Source organism: Leptosomus discolor, chromosome 3, assembly GCF_034619465.1.
Source record: "Leptosomus discolor isolate bLepDis1 chromosome 3, bLepDis1.hap2, whole genome shotgun sequence".
In the NCBI taxonomy this organism is placed as follows: Eukaryota; Metazoa; Chordata; class Aves; order Leptosomiformes; family Leptosomidae; genus Leptosomus; species Leptosomus discolor.
Window position 1 is genome coordinate 32,843,853 of NC_141393.1, and position 25,429 is coordinate 32,869,281.

At 34.6% G+C, this 25,429-nt stretch overlaps 1 protein-coding gene across 2 annotated transcripts in view; it reads left to right on the forward strand.

Annotated features, from left to right (window-relative positions):
- Nucleotides 1–25,429, forward strand: part of NOVA1 (NOVA alternative splicing regulator 1) — a 150,065-nt gene that overhangs the window by 74,769 nt on the left and 49,867 nt on the right. The gene's annotated exons all lie outside the window — the stretch shown is intronic.

Here is a 25,429-nt window from a genome sequence, read left to right on the forward strand (position 1 = left end):
CAATGTGCATGCAAGTTGATTGTTAAGGAATTCCTTAAGTTTGTGTTCACATTTTTATTATGGATAATTTATGTTCATTGTCCTATTGCAAAACAATATTGCACATGAAAACTTGTCATTATTGACCAGTCTTAAATGGGTTAATGCCCTCCCCAACTGATTATTTGCCACTGTATTCACTCACTTCCTATACACATCTTCTCCATTTATATTTAAGATACTAAAGCACTAAACTACATAAGTATCTTTTGTTTGCAGTTTCTTATGTTTAGTTATATGAGAGGAAATCTAGAAAAATATCAAGAAAATCAAGAAAACTGCCACTGTCACATGTTTTTTTTATTTTATTTTATTTTTTTGTTACTGAGATATGTATCTCTATGTAAAGCCCTAGTGAAACCAGGGCTCTTTAGTATTTTGTGCATCAGCAACTAGTAGAAGAAAATCCTAGTGGTGTTGTAGAGTTGGTGTTGGTTTAAAGAAATTTTACTTTGACATGTCATGCTGAAATTAAGCACAGACCTATAATTGCAGTGAGGACTGAAGTCTGGTGCAGGCCCTTTAACTCGAAGAATATGTGCTGCTCGTTTATGGTTGTTTTTCTCTTTGCCATAGGAAAGACAACATTCCTCTGTGGTTTGTAATAAAATGTTTGTGAATGAGAAACTATTATTTCCAATAGATGATGATGTTTTCATATAAACAAAATGCAGGGTGAAAACAAAACAAATTATGTAATGAAAACCACTAAAACTGACTTTAGGGACACTAGTCAGAGTTGTAATATTAAAACAGTTTGTCCATATTGCTGCATGACTGCAGTATTGATTTTTTCTTTTTTTTTTTAATGGGTATATGTCAGCTTTGTTAGAGATAACTACTAAAGGTTAATTATATATATTTCATTCTGTTTCCTTAACACTGTTTCACAGGTTGTAACAGCAGTGTAGGTTGTTGCACAGTTTGAACTCTGGCCCTCAGCATTCTCACCTGTCTGCTTTTCTGTTTTCCTGGCTGCAGTATGTATTAGTGATTATTTGGGAGGAAATTTTCTCTAAAACACCTGTATATTTGATAATCATTTACTTTCAGATACCACAGTTGCCATTATGATTTTAGAAAGACAAATTAAATTACATAATGGAAAAAGTACCTGAAGACCATAAAAAAGTCTAGAGAAGTGCTTTCAGTAGATTTTCTGAGTTTCATGTTTTCTTGGCTTTTTTTGAATAATATTGTTATAAAAATAATATGTTCTTTGATTATAAAATAAAATTCCTTTTTCTTTGAAGATAGTGAGACTGAGAATTACTTTGAAACAAAGTAACATGGACTCATGTTTTCCATTGTAACTGCTGTCTGCCAATAGAAGATTTATTTTTCTACAGTTTTGATTATATTCTTAAAAATAATTGTTGGAAATTCTCTGTGCCCACAGCTTTTAGAAGAACTTCAACTAGAATCTATTGTTTTAATTTATAAAAGCAAACTAGAGTGGCTTTTATGTATAGTAATTTAATATGATGTGTCATATTTTATGAAACAATATTAAATATTTTTAGACCTATGTTTGTAGCTTTCTTGAAAGATCAAAGTACTTGGCATAAACCAAAATCTGTTAAACTTCGTTTCTGTTTGTGGTATAAATTAAAACTCTCTAGAGTGTGGTTTGACCTAAGTCTGATTTATTGCTTTACTTGGCCCTGCATCAGGATGGTTGTGGTTTTCCATTCCTGTTTCCAGTAGAGTTTTTGTGTGTTTTGATTTCAAATCCTCACATAGCAGCTGCTCTTTATCCGGGTAGTAAAAATTTTCTCTGGTAGGTCTTTACTATAACATAGAAATACTAGGCTTTTGGAGGGGTTTTATTATTTCTGCTCAAGTTAAACTGAGGTTTATCTGTGCATGCAAAATGATACATTTTTATGTTATAATTTAGAATTTAAGTTTAGACTTTATAGTAGCTTATTTTTTAGTGAAGACTTTTCCAGATCAATTCAGTACAGGAAGAATCTGTAATTAGAACCATGGTCCAAGTTTCCTACAGATAAATATTTTCTTTATTGGTGACAAAGTATAGGATGAAAGGAAGACTGTACTACTTTTTTGTTTCTTTTATATAAATTTCAACCCTCTTATTAATGGAGAAGTTTCGTTTATGTTCAGCTTTAAAATGTGTAATCATTAGCTGATTACAGTTTTCCACCTGATCACATTGATACCATATTTAAATAGTGATTGTAAATGATTTTGTACTCTTCCAAAACTGGCAGACCTTGTAATAGGAAAAAACCTCTTTATTCACTTTGAGAAAGAAAAAGAGATTAAACACTTTTATATATATATATATATATTTGTGTGTATATATGTGTGTGTGTATCTATGTAGGCATAGATATGTGCCTGAACAAGTGAGTTGAACTGTAAGAAGTATGATCATTCAGTATTCTCTGATTTTACACTGTTTTGTATTTCTTACTAACAGTTTTATTGAATGTCTTACAGAAGATGTTTATCTTAGGCATATATTTTTCGACTAAAGAATGAGTAAAGTGTACAGTTAGCTGTAAGAGGGAAGGTTATTCTGGTATACGCGTTAGTTTTATTTCTGTTGTCAATAATCTTTGCTGTAATCATGACTCGCCCAGTGATTTGGTTGTAAAAGAAGGTGCAAGTGTTACGTGAGTTGGTTCACAGGGGGAATATATGATATGAAGGTATAGCACAAGCACTTTCAGCACAATTACACAAAAATCATTTCAGTACTAAATAAATTAAGAGTCATTTGATGTAAACTTAATCTCTTAGGATAGCGGTTGTGAGTTGTGTTATCTGGTTTTGTTATTAAGTGTAGTGATTAACAGTCTGTATTTAGACATGCTGTTTAATGCAGAGTCCACTGAACTCATTAGAAGAGTTCTGTTTTGGATTATGCCTTTAGCAGTGCTTATCCATTCAAACATCCCTTACGATTTAATCTAAGTGGAGAAATGCTGGTGTTTGGGGATTTGTTGACACAAATCAGTAACAAGAGGCTCTAAAGTAAGGGTACTATTCCTTGACCTGTTTTAAGAAAATACCATGTACTGCTTATTCAAGTTGTGATGCCTTAAGTCCCAACTAGAGCAGGACATTCCAAAGACATTTGTGATAAAATGGGCTCCACTGAATTCTCAATTTAAATTGTAAACAAAATACAGATGAATGATCATGGAGTAGGTGTGAAGAGGAGATAGTAAGAGATGAGAAGATTATTTTAGGTGGGTGTATATACATAAATTATCCATGACAGATGCCACAACAGGACACATCACGTTGTAAGAATTATGGTAATGCATGTATTGAATGCATGATAAGATATTAAATTTGTGTCTTTTAACTGTAAGTTCTTTCAAAGCACAAAGGAACAAAATTGGAAGGAATATACAGGTGCTTATGGAATAAGCAAATGCGTGAGTGTTCATGACTGGGAGTAAAAGGCCAACATGATAATACAAAACTAATTACACAGTGAAAATATTTCATTTGGTACACTACAGAAAAGGAAGGAAACAACCACAGAAGGATTAAAGTGAAGAGGAGAAGTTTGGGAAAGGACTGAGTAGAATAAGACATTAAAGAAGCAGAGGCAGCATTTAAATGTATGTAAAAGCAGCAAAGTTAAAGAACAAAAGCTAAACAAAAAGAAGAGGCTGATTCAGAACTATATACCATGAGAATGCAGACTTTCAGTATTACTTTGGTTGTATATATTAAGCAGAAAACATTACAGGCTTGAGATATTACACAACAATACTGAAATGTAAATGCAGCCTGGACATGGGAGTTAAAAATTTATCCACAGTATTCATTTTCCTAGAAGAAAAGAAAGCAAAAAGCAAGAAAAAGATAGTTAAATTTCTATTTTATTTTTAATAATAGATCAGCGTACATTTCTTCAGTTCATAATAAGTTCATTTTAGAAGTGACAGGGACATTTTTATATTCCAGAAAAAAAATTCCAGGAAGCTGAAAATACCATTGCAGGAGTCAAACATGACTTATTAAAAATGTAAATGATTTTCATCAAAATGAACTTTTGACTACCCCCGCCATTTTTTTTTGTTCTCAGGATTACTATATCTGTAAATGGCAATTGCAATTTAAAGTAAGATTAGTTCTTTCATTGCACAAGTGATGGGCTTTTTTTGAAGATTTCACCTTTAAAATAATTAACCAAGTAGCTCATTCTGAAACTAACATGGTCTCATTTATAAAAAAAGAACGCACTGAAATGGGCAGCCTGCTGTAGCTGAATCTGCTTTAGCAGGGAGTTAGACTAGATGACCTCCAGGGGTCCCTTCCAACCTCAACAGTTCTGTGACTCTGTGAAGTATATACATGTTGTGAAAACCGAAATGCTATAATAGAAACAGATGTATGATGAACATGAAAATCTGGTTCCAGCACAGTGTTTGGCAGTTACATAGTAATTACTAAGTCCTGTGTATTTTGAAATTTTTTTGATATTTTTTCTACCTTGGAGGTGAAGCTCACTTTTTTTTCAACTTGATTCATGTAGAGTTTAGTGGGAGGAGTCACTGGAATAACATGTGCTCATGTGAGTAAATATTTGAAAGACTGAAGACAGTAATTAGTTACTGTAGCTCCTTGACAGTATTTTTCCTTCATTGCTGAGAAGCAATGGCATTTCTCCTAGGTTTTATCACAGTTTTGTGCTTGGTGTTTCCATGGTAATTCTTTTTCTTGCACTGTGCTTCAAAGGAACCAGAGGATTCTGTGAGGTTTTATATTATTATTTAATTATTTGTGTGAAAACCTAACTGAATATATTTTTCTGTAAAAGTTCTTGAATCATTCTCTCAAGTGTAAGTGCAACTGTAGCTTTTAAATATTAAGGCATTAAAATTTTATCTTCTGACTTCTTTAGCAATAGTCCAGTTTTTATACTTACTTCATATTCAACATATTTTACAAAAATTGTCTTCATCTTATTCTGCAATATTCCTAGATTGAATTTTATGGTATCAGAATAACTTAAAACTGTTGAAGACAATCTGCAGATCCTTGCAATCATCTCTAGTAATCTGATTTCCCTACAAATCAGGCTAAGTGCAATATTGAGCATGCACAATAACTAAGAATTTATTACTTTTTTTCTACAGTTCCGAAAGGCTAATATTCCACCTACTGTTAAGAATCAGACTCAAGCATATCTGTTGAAATTACATATTCCTAGTGCATGACTGGAATATGCCCGCAAACCAGAGTTCTCCTGTGTTATTGCAAGAGCTTTCTTGAACAGTTACGTTTTGTATTTTCAAGTTAGATTTTTAATGATGCAGTATGGATGAAATTCACTCCGTTCCAAGAGTAAATAGAATAATGAATAATCTTTATTGCTTTCCTCTCTTTCAGGTAGGGGAGACATTGCGTGAGTTCAAGTGGGGCTGCTTAGAATAGTAATTAACACTTCATCCTTCTGTAGAAACATAAAGAACACCTAAATTAAAGAACTGAAACTGGGTTTTTGTCCCCAGAGGCTTAGTGGTGTGGTTTCATGGTCCTCTGATATTAATTTAAATGTCATTGCCAAAAAGGTAGTCTTGCCCCAGGCCATGCATTTCAGTCCTTTCTTTGCATCAGCAATAGCATCTGTCCAGCTTTGCAGCAGGTCTCATCAGCTTGCTCATCCATTTGAAAATGATTTTTTTTTTTTTTTTTTAAAGGGAGTTAGGAGGATTAGTTTGCAGGCTGATCACTGAGCTTATCTAATTCTTTTTGCAGCCACAGGAATACTTGTGCTGGTGTAAAAAGGTAGCTGAAACACCTGGTACGGGCAGGAGAAAGAAGGTGTGCTCCCCATGGAGCTGGACAGGTTACTAACCCAGTCTGTCCCTAGCTGTTCCTTGTTATTTGTCTGCTGGGAAAGACTTTATGCTCAGAACAATATAATACTATATAGCCCCCCCTCCACCACCATCCCCCCACTCCCCGTGATTGCATGCAATAGAAGATACACTCCTGGTTTCTAGTCTGAATATTTTCTTTTATTTTCTATTCTAAAACATAAAATAAAATAAAAATAATTTAAAAATCTGAATAGTTATTAGTTTAAATAGAGGTAACATAGACCTGAAGGCAGAAATATGTTAGAAAGAAAAAACAAGTAGAAAATGAGCCTACCTCCTTATTCACTGTGAGATTATAGGGTAGATTTTTTTCTGCTTGTTTTGCTTCCCAGTCCAATCATTTCAAGTGCAGACTGTTCTGGGTCTGAACACGAGCAATTGCCCTCTCCCACCAGAAGATTCCTTCTGAACAGAGTATAACAGGCAGGCAACCACCTTCTCTGCCATTCACAACCATAGCTGTTTCAGGAAAAGGTAATATGCCAAACATGCATTAAACTGAAAATTTCTACCATGTGTCATTGGGGAGGAATTACACAAACACCGTCTAACAGAAGATACAGAGGCAATACCCATTGGAGGGTATTTTTTAATTCAGGTGGGCAGCACGAAAGCTGAAGTATTTATGAATTTTACAGATGCAGCAGAATGATTAAGCCTGTAAGGAATAAAACTTACAATTGAAAGCCTGAATGTACACATTTTGCATCTGTGTGTAATGCAGTGCCCTGTGTTTCAGTTTCTGTTGGTAGACATTAGGAGATAAAAGGGATTGGTGCTAGAGGCAGGGAAATTGTTCATTTGTTAGCGCGAGTCATAGTGAAAATTTGCTGCGTGCTATTCCAGAAGTTCTGAAAAGCCAAATGTTTTAGGATCATTGGTCATATTTTCTGGTTTTGAATTCTATTGTTTAATTAGTGTAACAAATATGTGCTGTTGTAGACGATTATTAAAATAGCCTACTACATAAGCATAAAATAGCTGCTGTAAGAAATTTTAACTATTCTTGTCTTTTAATTGAACAAAGTTAATAATGTATTAGAATAATTTTTGCTACAGCTAATTATTAAATGGAATGGTTAGAGATCATGGAGTAAATCTGTAGATGTGAGAGTTAATAGCAATATTTATGAATTTTTAAATTTTTTTGCCTTAGTTTTTCTCTCTTGCTTTATGATTACCTAGGATTAGTTGCAGTAGGACTTAACTGCAAATAGTCAGGAAAACGCACAATCACCCTGTTTACCAGTTGTTACAAACTGTGTGGTAACCTCTACTTCTAAAGTTTATTTTTGATCATCCTGACTTTAACTGCTTGCCTTGGCACAGGAAAAGGGGAAATCTAGGCAGGAAACTGGAACAAAGAACCTTAGAGTGACCAAAAATAAAATTCCATCTGAATATGTGTTGGAGGAGGGAGTAGTTTGCTGTGTTGTTTGGTGTTGTGTTTTTTTGTTGTTGTTGTTGTTTGTTTTTTGGGGTTTTTTTTGCAGTGATGGGTTATGGGTGTTCTGAATAAATTAGGTTGTCTGACTTTTAAGTTAGATTGCGCAGGCTTTTTGGTGTTGAGATTTTTTTTTTTTTCATCTGTCATGTTGTATCCTTGCCACTTGGACTAAACAGCCCTTTCTCTGAAAACATGCTTTTGCAGGTTACCATGCTCACCATTTGTAAAAATTTCTAAAGGGAAGGTCTGTCAGAAGTCAAATCCATTTAGACCTGCTGCATGATCGTTGCTGATATGGTGATATGGCACTTGCACACTGTGGGAATCCCCTTGAGGAGCAGCAGAATTGCCATGCAGGTGGTGGGAAAAGATTAGGGCTTTTGGTGCACAAACAGGAAGCAGGGTTTCAAAAGCGGGAAGAGAGTCCTGAGCCATGATAAACATAATTGCTGCTTCTCCTAGAGCTGCTGAGCGCCCGCTTATTCTAGTTACTGTTAAGATGACGTTGAATGTCTGTGGGCTGTGTGCTGAAAGAAAATGTGGCAAAGCAGCTGTGTGCATGAAGGTGGCTGCACAGTTTCTTGACACATGAAAAACTAGACAATTTATTCTTGAAATATTGTGTTTGTATTTTTTGTAATATGGAACAAAATAATGGAAGTATCTTGAAAGTAGTGGGTATGTAGGGAATTTGTTGCTGTTATTTTACTGTGAGGTGGATTGAAATAGGTCCTACCCCACCAATGTATACACAAATCGTCCTATCCTGTTGTGCTTCTGAGGGTACTATGTGTCTTTTTATTTAGAGAAATTATACATTGCGCTTTTGAATGAAAAATGTTTCTGTATTACAATATTATCTAATTTATTCTGTGTAAAATTCTAGCAATCTGAAATTTCAGTTTTGTTCCACATCACAAGATAATTGCCATAATCCGTTACTCTATTTCTCTACGGACCTCAGTCTAAGATAATTTTAACCAACACCTACTTCTGTTAAAACAATTTTAATGAAGAAATGGAATGCGAAGGTGTTGGCCAATACTGAGGATATAGCTGTGATGAGAAGCCAGGCCTTTCTGGGGGAAGGTAACTGATTCATTCTTTTCCTTTTTCTGTGTAATCAAAATAAATGTTAAGAAAGCAGCTAACTGTGAATTGTGACAAACAGGCTTTTAGAAATTTAGTTCTGAACTGAGTTGCTCACTACTTGTTAAAACCTATTTGGTAGGTTTTTACATATTGACTGCATATTTTGCGGGGTTTTTTTGTTAAGAACAAAGAAAGATAACACATTTGCCGATGTAGAGGTGGCTATGTATTTCTGGTGTCTTGATTTCAGATGCAGTTTGGTAATTATCCTCATGGGAGTCAGTCCTCAATTAGTAGATACCTAATAAATTTGAAGAAATGCACGAGGAGTTTATTAATTGAGGATATTTTTCGCATTTGCTGAAGTTGTGTAGAGAAGTATGAATAGCAGTAAAATCTGAATGTTGGAATCTTAAATGAAGGATTAAACATTCATTGTTTTTATGCTTTCAGGGAACTTAAGTTTGATGTGAAAATTCAACATCAATGAAATTCTAAAATTATGTCTTTTGTTTGAAAAATATTGATTCACTCATAGTAGAATGTTAAAATGCTTTAAGTTGATACATAAATCCCTAAATGAAGTTTTAATCTCTATAGATAGAGGAGCAATGTGAGGCTTGCTAGGCTTGTTAAATCATTAATGGTTGTATTGTCAGATCGAGCTCAGCCCTGCCTTTAGTACACATGGATTTGGTTAGAGTAGGAGGGACTTGGTGTGTAGTTCTCGCTCCTAAACAAGAGGATATGTTTTACGCAATTTTGGAGAGTTGTGCTTGGTATGATAATGATAAGCATTCGGTTTTACTTTACAGGCGGCTACTAATGACTGTACAATTTCATGAGTGAAAGAAGGAGTTTTCCTTTTTTTAATTATGAATGGAGCAGTATCTTGCATTAAGACTGCTCAGCTCTGCCTATTTAAAGATGCTGGTTTTAGTTGCCAATGGTTTTTCTGACTCTGTCCGTAAATAACTTTCAGAAACACCTGCCACCTATGTTTGGTCTTACGTTTATCAGCACTGGTTAGAAAATGGGAAAAGCATTATAAACACTTATACAACCTTTCTTCTTAGTATCTAACATGAACAAACCTAACTGAATTGTAGTCATCTGTGTTTCCCTTCTAAGAATGACCTGATATTGATTAAAAACAGTCTTACAGCTTAGTGTGTTTATTTAACAGGGGTAATGAGCCTGCCTGAGCTGATGTATTAATGCAAGTACATTGCTAGTTGTACCCAAGTTAGCTCTAAGTGACCTAATTCAAATACATGCCAATGTACAAAGTTCCAGTGTATGGAGTGTATAATGGGAAAAGAATCCTGTAGGTGTCTCGCTGAACCCTTATAGTTAAAATTATCTTCCCAAATTACATAATGCATATCATTAAGACTCTGTGCACAGAGGATTTTCTTGGCATAGCTGCAATGGTTAAGAATGTGATTTTCTTTATGCTCTTAACTACTATTTTTATGTAATTAAAGCTTTGCTTTGGGTACTTGGCAATCTTAAAGAAGTTTAGTCTTCATGTAAATGGTTAAGCTATATAGTTTGCTACTGTATTTTAAAAATAAGTCACCATCAGAAAGATATTTCTCAATTATTCTCTGAGATTGTATTATCAGGAACTTAATTAAAGCCTTGGAATGAAATTTCCTTCCCCCCTGCCCACGTACATACAGGATACAGTGTATATTTTGAAAAGTTCCTTTGTTTTGTTACAGCCGTTTTATAGAGAAGAAAAAAAAACACATATAGCTGTTAAGTAAGACACATTTCCATTTCAATCATATTTTAGGAGCAAGATCTTGAAATTTGGCAGAGATGTACATGTAGAAAATGTATTTATGTGTTACTTGTTAAAATTTGTCTGTTAAATCTTATAAAAACCTGTTAACATATGCTCATTAGATGCATGTTGCTTTGGCTACAAAACTACTGGGTATTTCTGTGATCACACAGAATCACAGAGTACTTAAGGTTGGAAAGGACATCTAGAGACTATTTGGTCTAAGGCAAAGCTCAAAACAGGGTCAACTAGAACAGCATCATGTCAGGTTTTGAGTATATGCACTCATGAAGACTGCAAAATCTTTCTGAGCAGCCAATTCCTGTGTTCTATCACTCTTGTACTGGAAAAGCTTTTTCTTATGTTTAAATAGAATTTCCTGTTCCAATTTGTGCCTGTGAACTCTTGTCCTTTCACTGGATACAACTAAGAAGAGTCTGGGTTTGTCTTCTTTATTTCTTCCCACCAGTATTTTTACACATTGAGAAGATGCTGGTGATGCTCTTCCTAATGCAGCTTAGGATGCATTGGGCTTCTTTGCTGCAAGGATGTACTGCTGGCTCAAGGTCAGTTTGGTGTCCACCAGACCTGCAGGGCCTGTTCTGCAAAGCTGCTTTCCAACTTGCCGACTCCCAACCTGTATCAAAGCATGAGGTTATTTCTCCCCAGGTGCAGGATGTTGTGTTGCATTTTGTTGAACTTAATGAAATTTCTGTTTCCTCATTTCTCTGTTAATGAAGATACTGGCTCCTGTACTGATCCCTGGGTTACATGCACCGTTAGTTACTGCATTCCAGCTGGCCTTGAACTTAGCAGTTCAGCTAGATTTTTCCTGTTCAGATGTTCAGTCCTAAGACTACCTGAACTGAAAAGACTGAAAAGAAGCAGCAGAACAAACTTTATTTTGGACAACCTTTCTCTTTTTTTTTTTTTTCTTTTTCCCCCCAACTATACCAGCTGATCCAATAGCAAAAGAAAATTTCCCCTACCCTTGATGTACCTGTTAGACCGTTATAGCTACAGCAAAATAGTGTTTCCCCTGCAGTGTTTGTTCGTGGCTACCAGGAGTCTATGGTTTTGGCCACAGAAATAAGGATCAGGGAGATTCGTTTTCCCTCCTCTGACCTTTGATCCTCACCATTAGATCAAGTCAGTATGGGAAAGGAAGAGACTGTATGCAGAGTAAGACTTATCTGGGGAAGGTGATGTTCAGAGTGAGCTGGGGAACCTGGGACAGTGCAGTGGGGGGTGTAGGATTGCAGGGGATGGAAAGAATTCTGTTATGTGGGAGAAGAGAACGTGCTCAGAACATGTGGACCAGACAGTGTGAAAATACACTGTGCACATCCCAAATTCAGGTGCTGAAATACTAAATTGCTACAGTGGCAGCAAAAAGCTGTGAAGTCCATGGACAAAATGTATGTTTCTTACCTACCCATAGATATGAATGGATACTAAGGGACACTAGATAGTTTGCTAGCACTAGTAGTGGCTATTGAAGCTCAATCAATAACTAACTATTCTGTGAACCTAAAAAGTTTGAATTAGCTTGATGATAACCTGTTTTGAGACAAGATATGGTGAAGAGAATGACACAATTAGAACAGGATTTTGAAAAGAAATACAATTATGAATACCAACAGAGATTTGCATTTTTAACTAGGATTTAATACTTTCTCATCTTTGCAAAATTGAGGTCTTTTTGCTGAAATAACATTAACTGTGTTTGCCTTACCATTCTAAAGGAATAAGTTACTTTGTTAATAAAAAGGTTTTACATCCTCTTAATAATACCCATATTGAAAATTCAGTAAATAACTTGAATTTTCTCAGGAAAATGGACAAAAGAAATAAAAGCTCTTACATCTGGTTAAAAGTTTGTATGTACTAATGTCAAAAAAATTGAAAGTATTGGATTTGACTGACTTCTTGTCCTCGGTGAACAATTAATAACCGTTTAACAGTGAGAGTGAGCTTTCTTTTCTATCCCTAAAGAATGCATTTTATGTAGTTACATGCTTAAGTATCCGGCAAATCCTACTTAGTTGTGTGGTGACCTGTTTATTCAACAAAGACACCATAATATTAGAGAACTGGTTTTCATGTATTGTATTGATATGGTTTCAGCCTATTTATTTTTCAAGGCAGTTAAAAATCCTATTTTTAATATACTAATTTTGAAATAATTTCAATATGTCTTGAAAATAATTCAAAACATAGCAATTACATAAACCAACATGAATATAGTATTTTTTTGCAAAGATGGTTGCACACTTGAAGAAACGTAAAAGCTTAGGTAGGCACTTGACTCGTTTAATAAAGCATAAAACCAGGAAAAATATGAGGAAGCCAAATGTGACAACCTTATCCTGTACTTATCAGTTTCAGAAATGAAACAAAAGTTGAGGATTCCACCTAGAATGTTAATGCATATGAGACAAAGTCAGATGTTGCATACAGTTGAAATCCGTAACGTAGCTGATTAGGTGGGTTTTCTTTTAATCCATGTTTGAATATGCATGACTAATGAGTGAAATTGCTAAATATTTGAGAACTAATCAGTTGAGGGGGTTTTTTGAGGTTCCCTTTGAATATTAAAATTACTTCTTGAAATTTTTAGTTTCATCATGCCATTATTCATTCTTCAGCATGACATCACACTAGTATGATCCTTCACTATGTTGAAAAATGGCTGATAAACTGGGGAAAGTGAATTGGAATAAGTGGAATACTCTTCTATCGAGGCAACACGATTTTACCACTTGGTCTTTTATGACTGACTTTTCGGTTGCTGTTTGGAGCTATCAGAAAAGTAATTCAGCTGACATGGCTTTTCCACATGCTCATCAGCAACCAAAGAAAGCAGTTTTTATACCTTGATAAGTTTCCAGCTTTGTTCAGGTGCCATACTTTTCAAATGGTCTTGGAGAATTTGACTCCTTTGTTTTTCCAGATACCTCTTTTGAAGAACCTAAAACTCACTAATAGCTACTTGCTGTGGAGGGGATACTTTCAGTGTAGCCCAATTTAATTTTAAACCTCAAATAAACCTTGTCTGCATTTATATTAAGTAGAGCTTTGCACTGAATTACAGCTTTCAGGTTTTGAATTCAAATACTAAATTTCAGGTTTTAAATTTGTTTTTAAAAGTACTTTTTATCCTAAACAAGGATTTAATATTTTAGAAACATATATCATTGATACTATGGACTTTACCTGATAACAGTTTGAGAAGTTTAAACTTTCCTTGTATAATATTCCCTTCATTTTTCACTTTATTGATTGCTATTGGAATTAGATCATCTCCCATGCATAATTCTCCCTGATTCAGTGACAGATAAATACAAAGTATTTATTTAGATAATAATGTTTCTGCTTCTATTCTTTGCCCAAGTAATACCAAGTACATTAAATTTAGTAGAACTGGATTCCTCTCACTTAGAGTGTTCATGTGGAGCATGTACATTTGTCTCCCATTGCACTTAAGGAACTGTACAGCTAAATGATACCGGCTTCATGATTTTGAGCAGTTCTTATGCTTTTAGTGGGACATCTCTTTTGAGCAAGGAAAAGAATGCTCTTGGTCATACGGCTGAATAGAGCCTGGTTCTGTCCTTCCCTAAAGAAATTTGGAATAATTGTACTTAAATAATAAAGCCAGTTCAGAAAAGATCTTTCCCAGAACCCTAGAATTTTAATAGACATTGCATCAGATTAGTGATTGATAATTAATCCTCTGTTGGTTTGAAATGAGCTCTAGTTTATCTAGAAAGTAAATAAGTTTCAGCTTATGTGAATAATGTATTATTGGCAAAAATTCAGTATGATTGAGTTCAGTATATATTTTTAGAATGCCAGTATGACTCACTCTACAGTGTACCCTGATGTTGAAGCTTAAAGGTTAGAAACAATTCAGGACCCCATTGTTTAAAACCTAAGTCTTATTAATCCAAAATTATCATGAGTGTGCTCTGTTTTCAAAAACAATATAAAGGTCGTCAGCTCAGCTCCACTGAGACATCCGAAAATAATATTGATTCAAGTAGAACCGCTTCTGTTAAAAACAAAACAAAACAAACCTCACAACCCCACATCTCTGAGAGCAATGAGCAAATACAATTTCCTGATTGTTACCAGTTTTTACTGGTTTCTTTTTTCTTTTCTGTGGAAAAAAAAATCACTGTTGCTTTAAAAAGAAATTAATACCTTGGTCCATTCAAAGAAACTAGGGCATGTGTGAGGTCTCTGTTCATTGTGAATCACTTGAGCATATTGCACTAATCAGATTGCATTTCTTTAATTTACTGATGTGATTTAAAGCTACCTGATTGTTTGAACGCCAATAGACGGAGAACTGTAGAATCATACTTCTGTGAAAATGAACCTAATTTTAGCTGGGTTTAGCTACTGTATGTTCTTTTAGAGCAGAGCTGTTCAGATACATTTCTGGGAGATCAGGAAGAATAGCCATTACCATAAGTTGGGACAAATATATTGCTATTAAATATAGGCTTTTATCTATTATTTTAAAACTAAATACAGTTGTACAAAGTCGGGTTGGTTTTTTTCTAGGTGAATGAATGCTTGTAAGAGTCGCTGTTTATATGCTACAGATAAGGTTGAGCATGAACAAAAGGCAGCACAACAGGAAACATATGCTATAGTACTTAGTTCACACCTGCTAACTGCTTTGAATAGGCTTGGAGATAATATCAAGACAGGGAATGAATTCATTGTTTAGACCATTAAAACTCTTTCTTCAAAATCTGACTGTTTAAGTTCCGTTCTTTGTCAGGGCACTGTTTAAATTCATCCTGCTTTGAAAAATGACTGTTGCTATGGACATACTTCTATTCAATGTACATAATCTAGGTTCAGTGGTTGTCATGTTCATTTCAAAAGAACACTTTTGAGGTTTAAATTCCAGTTTCAGATATATTTCTTAGTGTTAGTTGAATAAATTCAGATACTAGGATTAATGCTTTCCAAAATTAAAGTAAGAATAAAATAAATAGAAATTAAGAGGTACTTGGATGAAGGAAGATGGTGAAGTACACAGCAGCAAACTTTGAATAATCTTTCTTAAGTTAAATAATTTTAATAATAGTGTGCATTATATCTAATTAACAAAACTAAAGAAGTAGAGAATAATTAAAAAAAATTGACTTGAATGGGATTGTGGAGTAGTGCTTCCATAATTTAGCTTTTGGTTCTGCTTACATACAGAGCTTTTGTGCCACAGTTCTTACGCCCTACTTTCTCAACAAGATTTTATCTATTTCAGACTCTCTCCAAAGTTGTCATTAGCTCAAGTTTTGTTGATGAGACTTAGTGTGTGTCAGACAATAAATGGGATTTTATATTCTTTTCTAGAAAGCTCCAGAGCCTTTGCTATCATATACAAATGTGCCAAAGTTAATGCTTGTGTTTTGTTGGTAAAGTGATTTAAAGGTGTGTAGAGAGGGATCTGACTATGATACTTTGGCTAGGTAAACAATAGGAAAAGATTATGAAAATAAAATTGATCATAATTCATATGTATGTAATACAGGGTTTCTTTGTGCTTTCCTTCTAAAATGTTTGACACTAACCACCTCTGGGAACAGGGTACCAGATTTGGTAGATCACTAATTTTAACCACTCTGGTAATTCTTACATTTCTAGTGTTTACTCCGATTGCACATTTATAGTGTTTCTCTAACATTAAGGTTCTGACAGATGTGTGGCTGGGGGTTAAAAAGCAGACAGCTGAGGCTGTTACTGACTACAACCCTGGTGATGGACTTTTCTCTTCTCCTGACAGGATCATATGATCCACTCACAAATCAACTCCTGAACTACCACAGGTTTCAGCCCAGCATATTAAGGTAAACTAGTTCCAATTTTGGTTTATCCTGATATGTCAGGCTGAAAGCTGAAGGTTCAGTAGTTCATTTCTAATCTGATCTGATGCTGCTGTTTCAGGGGCAGCAGCATCTGTCAGAAGGGGGTTGTGTGCAACTGGGGTAATAACTGATTTAGCTCTTTGTCCGATTTTAGTCTCCTTCCACATGCCTGTCAGGACATTCAATGTCTGCACCTGCATACAGAATTACTGGATTTTTTTCATTTTATTATTCATAAACTCACCAATAGTCTGATTATTTCCAGTAATCTGCAAAATGTAAACCTCTCCTCAGTTTCTGTTTTCATTCATTGTACATTTTAAGTAGTAATTACAGATTACCTCATCCACAGCGTAACGATCCACTACTAACAGCCTGTTTGCCAAGAGCTAAGATATTGTTTGTACCTAATCAGGACAAAAAAAATGTACTGTTTTATGATGGTATAGAAGATCCATTTTAATTATATTTTGTAATTCTTTCTAACTTTAAGACGTTCATTTTCTATTATAACAATAGTGAAATCCTCATTCAGAAATGTATTTCTAATCTTAATTATTTTAGTAAAGGGTGTTTGGTGTTTTAATCTAGAAATGGTGGCATTTGTTAGGAGAGAATAATACATAGAGGTTTAGATAGATGAAATACTATGAATTGGTATTGCAAATAAACTGACAAAGTAGCTGGGTGTAATTTAATATTGACAGATACTGTATATCATGACTGAGAACAATAAACACAATATAAATAAAATGAACAGTATTGAATCAGAATAAGAGGGCTTTGAAAGGAATCCTGTCTATAGTCTATATATTTCTGGCAAGTACTCTTATGAAAAGACAGTTACCAAAAGAGAATCATTTTAAAAAGAATTGTAGTTTAAAAAATCTATTTAGATTTTTAAGTACATTCTGGTAAACGTTATACTCAAATATTTACAGTATTTCTTAGCATAAATTATACTGGTTTTCAAAGACAGAAAAAAATATGCTAAGAATCATTACTGTTGATTTTAGTAATAACTCTTGGTCTACTTGAAATGTACCAACCAAACAAAGATGTAATTGTGTCTCTTTAAAAATTACTGTTACTGTAGAAACAGCTTTAGTTTGGTTTTTTAGTTTATAAATACTATAGTTGATTACAAAAAACCCAAACCCACAATTTTATGCCCCGTTAACCAAAAGGTTTTTATTTATTACAATCATGTAGATGGGGTATAAATTTACAGTAAGACTAGGCAAGTGGTTTTCGTTCCTGGTCTATTAGATTATGAACATTGGGCTTCATGTGGATGCCTACACCTCACGGCAAATTGAGTGAAAACTGAGGACTGTCAATAACCAGTGGAATCAGATTGTATAGTTTTAATTTTTTAAAGTAATTTCATATGGTAGGAAAAGCCAGAATTTTGTAAGCCAGCTTGCCTAATCCTTGATGATTAACTACATTCAGCATGATAACTCTTTCTCTGAGCCATTTTAATCACTGTTGTGAGGAAAACTGAACGCATCAGTTACTGTATAAATTTAACTGCTCTTAAAATCCTGTCCCTGGAGTCTGAGGTACTTCGAGGAGCAGCATAGTCCTGTTGCATAAATTGATAATAGCTGTTGCTTCATTGTTATGCTCTGTTTTTTTTCTGGGTAATTATTTTAAACAATTTTTTTTTTAACTCACTGTTTTTCTGTAAACCCATATACACTATTCTCACACTGGCAAGGAAGTTCAGTAGCTAACTTGTTACTAATATGTTTGTGCTTGTAAAAATTTTTAATATGTTAAAGTGATTGCCTTTAAAATATTTACTGTTACGCTTTTATTTTCTTAATTTTTAGAGGTGTTTAGTAAGACCTGATAACTTTATGGTAATTAAAAAAAAATGTTGATTGGAAAGTTATTAGTCATCAACTATTGCCTGAATTTTCTAAAGTATTTCAAAGGATAAGTGATCTCGAACAATGTCATTGATATTCATTGTAAAAAGTTTTTTCTGAAATCATAAGTCAATATAACTAATTTTCTCTCCATTGTTCTTTGTATTTGTCTTTGTTAAAAGTGGTTAGACGATATGTCACGTGTGTAATATTATAAAATTAACACTAAATAAATGTGGACTGTATTATAAAAGGTAACAGGTAATTAATTGATTTCCGTAGGTATTTTAGGAGACTTCTGCCTTCCAAAGAGATATATTCTGAATGGAAAAAAAACTGGGGTTTGTAGTGGTTTTAGTAGAGTGAGTCTAAATCAATAGCAGGTTTTTGAAACCTGTGTTTATGCATTCAGCCAGACAGCATATGACATCTATGGATAATCTCACCTGCTGCCATTGCCTGTTCCTTCTCACCTGCTGCTACTGCCTGCTGTTACTTACTTGACTTTCAGAGGAAGCTAAGGTTGGTGGAATACAAATAAGAGAAGCAAGTTTTGATTGATAGATATTTATTTTGATTCTTTAGTTAAAATCTTACTTTATTTTGTAAAGTTTGTTCTTCATTTTTGAAGAAGCAGCTGGAATTTTTGGCTGCTAGGGGCTGGTTGTGCTTTCATTTTTGTTAGCATGGACATTGGGTTAATGAAATAAGGTACTTTTTTGTTTTTAACTAACAATTTCTCTTTATTTTCCTTCCTTTTCTTCCTTCATGTGTTTTTTAATTATTTTTCTTCTGATTACAGCCTGTAGTTTCAGAACAGCCAGTAGCTGTGGGTGGCAGTCATAAATCCATAGATTTATCGTCATAGATTTCTGGAGCCTGGTTGCCTGCTGGTACAATTACCAGCTTAAAATCAACTGTGGAATTTGATAATTTGGAGGAGGTTTTTACAAAAATCAAGATTTTAAGGAGATATTCTTAGCATTTGTAACTCAGTCCTCTCAAGTCAAGGGGCTGTCATCTTTGAAAGCATCTAGTAATGTTTTCATTTCAAATGGCATGTAAATAATATTTGAGAGGTTGTTTCGATAAGGTAACAAAGCAATTATGTTGATATGCTAGGTACTGCAATTTTGCAGTTGAAATCATGAGGGTTTGAACTGTAAATTACTTTCTTGTCCTTACATCAGTTTACTGCAGATATTAATAAACTGTATATGATAATACTGATAAAAATCTGTGCTTTAGAATGCAGCAAGCAGTTTTTTGTGTTTGTATTGTACCAGACTAAAAAGCTGTGTTTATGCAGGGACTAAGGTGGGAAGCAGTTTTTCACAATTCTTACTTGCCACACTCATAGCTCTGCTTCTTTTGTGTCTGGCAGCATATTTGCTTCAATCTTTTCTATGCTTTTCTTAACTGAGATTGATTTGACTTGAATTTTGTGGCACACTTCATTATTTTTTTGAGTACTACTGTCTTTATGTTCTTTTTCTTCACAGGAACATAAAACGTGGCTGAGTCAAGGACCTCATGGGCTGTCATTTAACTATGAACTCTGCTTTCCATCTGCCTTTATTTCAATTTAACTTTTCTCCCTATTACTTATGTGACCAGGTCTGGGTTTTGTCTGGGTCAAAAGTTCTTAAAACACCTAGTTCAAGATTGTCTGATATGTATGTATAATTGGAGTACATAACACATAAATTGGTATTCTGACAAATCCTGCTGGAGAAAAAGCAAGTACTAAAGGCTGCCATGGGGAGTTAATGGTAACATTGACTGAGGCAGAAAGTAAAATTCCTGTGTATCCTTTCTAAGAATAAGTAGTTGAGTACTGCACTACTTGAGTACCTGAGATAGTATCTCACACCATTCTTTACAGAAAAATAAATTTTAGTCCTAGGTATGACATCACTGTTTTAGTTGTTAAGACTCAGAATATTATTTTGAAGTAGCTGGCAGATAACTAAATCTGAATTTTATTTTAATATGATTTTAATAATTAATGTAGCAATCAATAGAGTATACTTTCACAGGGATGATTGATTGAAGTATCGTTTAATTGCAGCCTTTAATTAGAATTGACGGCTCACCACCCTAGCTCTTGTCTATTATATTAATAATTACAAAATTGCTTTACTTCCATTTTAATTTTGACCCACTGGGGAGTTATGTGGCTCAAATTCACATCCTTGCAAATGAAGGTGACTTGTTAACAGTGATGATATGGCATTGCCTCTTGTTTATATTTGTAAAAAGACATACATGTAAACTATACTTGTTATTGTAATTCTGTTTAATCATGTCCTATCCAATTACTTATTTTAGGCTGAGTAAAGGAGCAGTGACAGTGGCAGTTACTGGACTGTTTTGCCTCTTTTTGTGCTAAGTTCTTCTCAGTCAAACACAATGACAGTGGGGCTTTACAGTGGTAGTTGCAAAAATGCCTGGTGGTTGATGTGAAAAGACTTAAGATGCTAACATTATCAAATATGGTTTGTTGATTTTTTTTCTTCAAGCTCTCTGTGAATATTTTTTATCTCATTAGACCATTCATATTAAAGATTTAATGAATTTTAGACACTTGTGTTTTTTTTTTACTTTAAAATACTTTGAGAGGTGTGGATGTATCTATACACATTTATATAAAAATATCTTCCTTCCCCATGCATAGACAAAGGAAAGCCTTACATTCATTCTTTTTATTTTTGATTGCCCTACTTTCTTTTCCATATCCATTTGCTTTAATAAACCTCTAAGATCTAAAGAATATAGTGTTCTTTTTCTGATACTGAAAAAAACCCAAAAAACTGTCTGAATCCTTTGTGGTGGATTTGCAGCAAATTATAGTCCCTTTTTTTTTTTTTTCATGACCTCCAGGTGACCTGTTAGATGAGGTATTGTAATGATGGTTAGCAAAGTTGGTGTTATCTTGCATACTGTAACAAATGTTAGTTCTGAGTTCTTGCTGTCTTAGGCAAGTGGGTATACTAGAATGCGATGAGAATACAGTTGAATTTTATAGTAAAAATGTCTCTGTCTTGTGTATTAAGAAGACACAAAAAAAATACATTTTCCAAAAGAAAAGCTGATCTCGTTGGTGATCTTTTTTAAATTCTAAAGGCTTATCCTGCTGGGTTCCCTGAGGGTTGCCTTTTTTTGACGTGGCTGTTCAGCTATACCACTGTTTAGAATATATGCCATAAGCGTTTGAATAGCAATTGACTTAGAAGATATTCTTGAGTAATATGTGGAGAAATCTTGATTATTTCAACCTAGGTTTGCATGTTCGTGCATAGACCCAGTGAGCAGAGGAAGATCCTCTTTGGTTAATTTCTGATTGCTTATCACTTTGGAGATCTGAGATGCACATTTCCTACAAGCTTTTCATGACACCCTTTGTAGGCAAATATGCATTAGATCTAGTTGAGCAAGATTCAAATTCATACTTAGGAACAATGACCTCTAGTCTTCACGAGTACACAAAATTTCTGCATGTTATAATTTATTGCCAGGTCCTTCAATCTGGTAGTAGTTAGGTGATGTTTGACGATTTCCCAAATGAGCTTCAGTATTGTAGTCATTTACATGCTACTACTATAACCCCCTTGTAGTGACTGCATCAAAGAAGTGTCTTACAGGGGTTTCCTTTAGAAGATTTGATTTATAGTCAACTTGGAAAGAAATGCAATTCTAACAGGACACAATAATAAAATAAAATTGAGTAGGGAAAAGAAAATTTACATCACCATGCCGGAGTTCTGGAGGAGAATGACTTGTATAAATCAGTCTGCAGGATATTATGGTGTTTAAAGTTTGTCATGTCAACATTAATAAAACTAAAATAGTAGTTTTACAGAGTTTATATATGTGTGTTTCTACATGCGTGTTAAGTCAGGAGAGAACAAAGTTGAAGCACAAAATTCAAGCTTAGATTTATTTTTAGATGCAGGACGTGCAAAACAGTCTTTAATAATGTGAGTGACACCTGCCTGCAAGTAATACAACAAAACATTGTGTCTTGCTAAAATTTTACTGTAAAGGTACATCATCCTTAACTTTACTCTGAATTATGTGTGCCAGAAGATGTGATGTAACGAATAAGGAAATACAGCTCTTAAAGGTATCCAGCACATAATGCCATGTTCGTACTTTTAAATCTCTTTTTATGCTGCTTATAGTTTACTTAGCTGATTGCCAGAAAGCAGTTCTGGTGATTGCTCATCACTGTAAACAGACGTAAAGCAAAAAACTAGGTGGCTTTTCTGTCTTGTAGAAACACTCTTTCACCACCACTGTGAGAGCTTCTGAAGGGCAGAAAAAGGAGAGGTTTGGGAGAAACAGACAAAAAAGTGAAAATTCCTTGTATCCCCCACTTCAAAAATTCTCACCTACATGAGCTTGTGGCCTCCACAGCAACCCAAATCGTATTGTTTTAGACATTCCACTATTAACATAGCATTTTTCTTAATCAACATCTTGCCACACACTCTTTTCTACTCTTTTCACATTTATTTGCATTTTACTGGTGCTACTGAAGGAATTCCCCAGGGTGTCTGCAAGGAAAAGGTGAAACTGCCTTTGACAGAAGACTGTCTGCTTTGGAAAACTTTGGACTTTTTACTCTTAGTTCCTTGAGGATTATTGCTGCAGAGTTTATGTCACCGGTTAGATCTGCGGGGAACAGAAACTAGAGCTACTTCTTTGTAGGAAGATCACAAAACCTGGGCAATTAAGTCTTTTGGGAGTCTTGCCCTGCTTTAGGAAACACTGCCTTCCAAGGGTAATATTTAATGAATAATTTCACTGGGAAAGGTAGGAGGAATGAAAAATAAAAATGTTTCTTGCCTTACAGCTTTTGGGCATTCGTAAAGGACTAATATATTGTTGATCACTATACAGTCCATTGGAGAAGAAACTTTAATATGGTTGCACTCAGGACAAAATACTGAGGAGTTACTAGGAATTAAACAATACAGCTGCTGCACTCAAAAGGGAACTTCCTCTTAGTACCAAAAAAAGAGCACCATAGTAATGTGATCCTATTTCTATCATCCATCTGAAAATACTTTTGTTGGTACCATTTGATCAATGCCCTGCGAGCTTGCTTGCCAGGCTTTCTAAGGTCTCACCTAACACAGCAGAACTTTGGAATTTAGCCTCAGGAATTCAGCTTTGGTACTATTTCAGAGAGTTTCTGGATTCTGTCATGATCAGCCCTTTACACCCTGGATACTGTTGTAGTCCCATAAAGTAGTATCCTATTTTAAAAACTAGCTTGTAACAAAGGTATGTAGCTGTCCCGTCATGTTGGTGAAAAGAAAAACATTTCAAATGTTAATATCTGTAAATGTCAACAGAGATGAGGTCTGTGGATTTCACATTCTGATAAAATCTTCTGCTTTGTTTGTTTATAGCTTTATTGGAAGTAATTTCTATAATACCAGTAACACTACTTTATAATTCTGGTTTGATTCACTGATAGAAGTTCCATTTGAATAAATTCTGCTAGCAGTGTTAAGTTGCACCTGAGCCAATGTAGAATAAAATTTGTAATGTCAACCTCAAAAGACTCTTGACTGGGTCATGGTTGGTGAGATATTCTAATTATGTATGTAATTGGTGACGAGCAAATGTTACAATAATAATCAAATACTGATACTTAATCTGCAATGTTAACCTGGTGTGAGCTCAGGTGGAATGCTATGTAAAATTGGTTTGGTTTTATTTTAAACTTTGAAGAAAGTTAATGAGTAAAAATATTTCTAATAAAAAAATAGCGCTGATTCTGTTATAATTTAATCATTTTAAAAGTTCAGGAAAGTGGCTTTTCAAATTTAATCTTATAACTTCTGTAGCTGTGATGATTGCTTATAAATGAACAGCTGCATCTTCATTGCCACAGGCTTAAATTAAAGTCCCAAAGTCCCTTAGGTTTTGAATTCCATAGCACGTTAGCAAGAAACCTACAAATATGGAAAGGCTCATGTTCTAAGACTGAGCAAAATCCATGTAATATTCATGATTAGTAAGGCAAACAAAATATAGCCTTACCCAAAATGCTGCAGTGAAAACCACTGTAGAAATTAAAAAGTACAAAATAACAAGGGTTACCATAATCAACAGAGTAATGTTATATATTCTATTCTTATTTTTCATTTAAAAACTTATGGTTTAGTTTATAATGTATTCCTTTACCTCATTTGTATTTCTCACAATTTAGTAATTCAAGTTAAAATACCTCCTATTGTTTAAGCTGTTGCGCTTTTTTCCTCTTTTACGTTCGATTTGGTATTGTCTTACAAACTCCATGTTACTTCTTTGCTTTGTACATGTATAAACACTTGGTTATTCCTTGCTATTTTTTCCATTTTTTCAATCATTTAATCATATCTAGAGCCCTACAGTTTGCAGTGTTTTTTCTTAGGAGAGGTACAAAAAGCTGTGAAAAAGGCAGTGCTTGGGGGGAACAATCATAGTCTCATAGTTCAACTCAGAATATGTCATGAACGTAATTCAGAATGATCTTGGTATCAGAATGTAAGTGTCATGGCACTAAAAAAATTCCTCTGTGTATTTTGAACAGGAAATGCAAATTCAGTGCATAGTAATCAGAAAATCTTTGATTTTTTTTCTTACAGAAGTATCCATTTTCTACACTTGACACAGTAGTATATTTGCCCAGTATTTGTTTACTAGTCAAAAAGTTCAACTCACAAGCTAGCCTTAAGGAGGAATTAGAAATAGTTGCAAGAGTCCCTTTAAAGACACTTGATTTGTTTCATAAGCATGTTTCTAAAGGCACCATTTCTGACTATAAGAAAGATTTGTACATTTAATTGAAACGCAAAGTTAAAAATCTACTAGTCCTAGTTTACCAAAAACATACCGAAAGCCTAAATACAGAAATGCATAATAGTTGAATTTTGATTTTTTTATTAGTATATGCATATACTGTTGCATCTGAATAGATCACTGTTTAAGAGGATTTTGATCAAGACACTTTATTTATTTCACAGAATCATAGAATGGTTTGACTTGGAAGGGACCTCAAAGATCATCTAGTTCCCACCCCCTGACATGGGAGGGACACCTCCCACTAGACCAGGTTGCTCAAGGCTCCATCCAACCTGGTCTTGAACACTGCCAGGGATGGAGCATCCACAACTTCCTTAGGCAACTTGTTCCAGTGTCTCACCACTCTCAGGGTGAAGAACTTCTTCCTTATATCTAGTCTAAACCTGCCCTTTCCCAGCTTCCAACCATTACCCCTTGTCCTATCACTACAGGCCCTGGTAAAAAGTCCCTCCCCAGCCTTCTTGTGGGCCCCCTTCAGGTACTGGAAACCCGCTATAAGGTCTCTCTGGAGCCTTCTCTGTTCCAGGCTCAACAACCCCAACTCTCTCAGCCTGGCCTCGTAGG